At 37.5% G+C, this 3,319-nt stretch overlaps 1 non-coding gene across 1 annotated transcript; it reads right to left on the bottom strand.

Annotated features, from left to right (window-relative positions):
• Nucleotides 1–2,209: 2,209 nt before the first annotated feature.
• Nucleotides 2,210–2,317, bottom strand: LOC112426398 (U6 spliceosomal RNA). Its single transcript, XR_003017699.2, has one exon. It is a non-coding gene; the product is annotated as a U6 spliceosomal RNA (small nuclear RNA).
• Nucleotides 2,318–3,319: the final 1,002 nt, after the last annotated feature.

Raw genomic sequence — 3,319 nt, 5'->3', positions numbered from 1 at the left:
TATCCTTGTATTCTCTATCTCCATGAGTTCCATTGTTTTGATTTTTAGATCCCACAAATAAATGAAAACATGCAATGTTTGTCTTTCTGTCCTTGGCTTATTTCATTTAACATAATGACCTCCAGTTCCATCCATGTTATTGTAAATGACGGGATCTCAGGCTTTTTTATGGCTGAGTAATACTCCGTTGTGTATATGTACCACATTTTCTTTATGCATTCATCTGTTGCTGGACACTTAGGTTTCTTCCAAATCTTGGCTATTCTGAACAGTGCTGCAACAAACATGGGAGTGCAGGTATCTCTCTGATAGACTGATTTCCTTTCTTTTGGGTATATACCCAGCAATGGAATTGCTGGATCATATGGTAGCTCTATTTTTAGTTTTTTGAGAAACCTCCAAACTGTACTGGTTTACATTCCTACCAACAGTGTACAAAGGTTTCTTTTTAGCTCAGTAATTTAAATGAAGGTCCAAACATATGATAAGCCTGCTCTATTGGGTAAATTAAGATATATAAAATAATAAGTAGCATTTACACAGTACATCAATTTTATGAAATACGTTTTCACATATGTTATTCATTTAATTCTCTACCTCTACCCTGAAAGGTAGATAATATTTTGTTGTTTTAAAGATTGGATAATTGAAGTGATATACCCTGAAACAACATAGTTTTACCACCAGCATTTGGTGTTTTTTTTCTCCTCATGGATAAGGAATGAATATTTTGTAACTGAACATTTTTCAAATTTCTTTTGGACTGACAGGAACCCCAGAACTAATTTTGGACTATAGTACACATTAGTACTGTTGTAAGACTTATTGGTCTGAATATCTATGTTATATTTTCTCTCCTAGTCTTAATTTTCTATTCTAATTTATATTTTCCCTGATTCTGAAGTTTTGTGCATACTATTTTATTGTTTGGAATTTTTATAATCTACCTCATGTACATTTTGGAAAATTGTGAGCCATAAATAAGTAGACTGACCTATAGTTACTTAACTAGTAAGGTCCAGAGACTGACTTGAAGTCTTTTGGCTTTATAGGGAAGCCACATTTACTGAGCATTTAGCATGACTTGGTATTTTATATGCATTATATCATGCAATACACACATTAGCTGGTCTGAGGCAGGTCAGTTATTACTGTCTTCCTCATTTTCAGATGCAGAAATTAAAGCTTATAAAAGTTATAAGGTTTTTTTCCCCAAGGTTAATACATGTTGTCTTAATTTTTGGCCCTCTAATTTATTCTTAAAAGCATCTGTCGGGTGTGGTGGCTCACACCTGCCATCCCAGTACTTTGGGAGGCTGAAGCCGTTGAGCTCAGGAGTTTGAGACCAGGCTTGACAGCATAGAGAGACCCCATCTCTATTAAAAATACAAAAGTTAGCTAAGTGTGGTCATGTGCCTACAGTACCAGCTACTTGGGAGGCTGAGACGGGAAGATCGCTTGAACCTGGGAAGTCGAGGTTGCAGTAAGCCAAGATGGTGTTACTGCACAGCACTTGAGCCTGGGCAACAGAGCGAGAGTCTGTCTCAAAAAACAAAAAATTCTTAAAAGCATGAGCTTTCTCCTCTAAATTCATCCCTGTTGTTAAGGCTTTAAGACCAGATCTTTGTAAAAGACCCCACCCCTCGTTCCCAACCCATCAACTGGACCTTTCCTCTTATGGCTTTGCCAAGAGCAGAAATTACTATTCTCCTCGATCCTGGCAAGCTTGTCTGTTTCTTTATTTGAGCTAGTGTTATGGTTTTTTACAGGATGTGAACACTGTTACTCAGATTTGCTTCTGTCCGCATATTCCCTGGCCGTTCCAGGCTTGTGATAGGAGTCTTTCCTCGATTGCTAGCCAGTAGAGAAGGCAGTGACACCAGCTATAGGCTGGATTAAAGCAGAGCAGGAAATCTGGCTTTGGCTCTTGCTGTTAGGACCTCCTGTGTCATGAAGTGGCAAAGGATGTACCATTAAGTATCACCCAGAGACTAGGATAAGGCATTCTTGAATCTCAATTCCTCTGCCATCATTTTACACTAGACTTTACAGTGTTTCTCAATTAGTGATGCTTCCCAGACTTAATAATTTGATCATCAAAATTTTGCCATATCCTATCACCCTTACTTGTATTTACTTAAATTTTCTTTAAATTAGTGACATCCTAGCTTAAATATATTACTTTAAAGGGTTACTTTATATTACTACCATTAATGGGAGGACAATATCATTATTTGTGTGTCATCCTTGCACAAGAGCCATGCTAATCTTCTCTGTATCATTCCAATTTTAGTATTTGTGCCGCCAAAGTGAGCATGACAGTATCATTATTAATGGAGGATAATCTCAAAACTAAATACAATGGCAAAACAATAACTACTAAATTCTTTTCCAAAAACAGGTATTGGAAATTAGGAAGCCTGTAGTTTACTTCTAACAATTATATAAACTATTGCATAAACTATAGAATAGTATGAAAGCAATATAATTTTCTGTGCCATAATTTCCCCCATTTTAAAATGTTTTTTTTTTTTTTTTTTTCTGTCTCCCAGGCTGGAGTGCAGCCCATGATCTCAGCTCACTGCAACCTCTGCCTCCCTGGTTCCAGGGATTCTTGTGCTTCAGCCTCCTGAGTATCTTGGGACTACAGGTGCCACCACCATGCCTGGATGATTTTTCTATTTTTACTAGAGACGGGGTTTCACCATATTGGCTAAGCTGGTCTCGAACTCCTGACCTCAAGTGACCAACCCACCTCGGCTTACTAACGTGCTGGGATTACAGGCGTGAGTCACCATGGCTGGCCCTTAAAATGGTTTTAAACTGTTTACTATGTTCATTACAGTCCATTATCTGTGAGGAAAAGAGAGATTTTCATGCCAATTGCGGGAAGTAACTGGAAAGTATAGGGCATTAGATTGTGGCATGAAGGAGCTAATAGAAGTTAGACACTACAAATAAAGAAAATGAGTGGTATAATACAGAGCTGAGATCAGAATGCATCAAGTTTGACAAAATTTCTCCTCTTGGATATGACTAGAAAGTTTGGTGAGCCCTACTTGCAGATTTTGAGTCTTAAGATGGGTGAAGAAAAGCAAAAAACATGGTAAGATCTTCAAACAAGGGGCTTAGAAACTTATAAGTTGGGGGGGAGGAAATGATCACAGTAGTAGGGAGATTAAGAATGGAAGAAAAAAGAATGATAAATGTTCCTAGTGGTAAGAATTTCAAGACCTGTTTCCTAAGCTAAATTCTACTTCTGATGATCATTCTGGATTAATCCATTGACTTTGGAAACATATATGCCATCCTGAAAGAT

The sequence above is a fragment of the Macaca nemestrina genome, chromosome 9, assembly GCF_043159975.1.
Source record: "Macaca nemestrina isolate mMacNem1 chromosome 9, mMacNem.hap1, whole genome shotgun sequence".
NCBI classification, from domain to species: Eukaryota; Metazoa; Chordata; class Mammalia; order Primates; family Cercopithecidae; genus Macaca; species Macaca nemestrina.
Note: the sequence above shows the minus strand (reverse complement) of the source record. Positions and strands in the feature narration are given on the sequence as shown.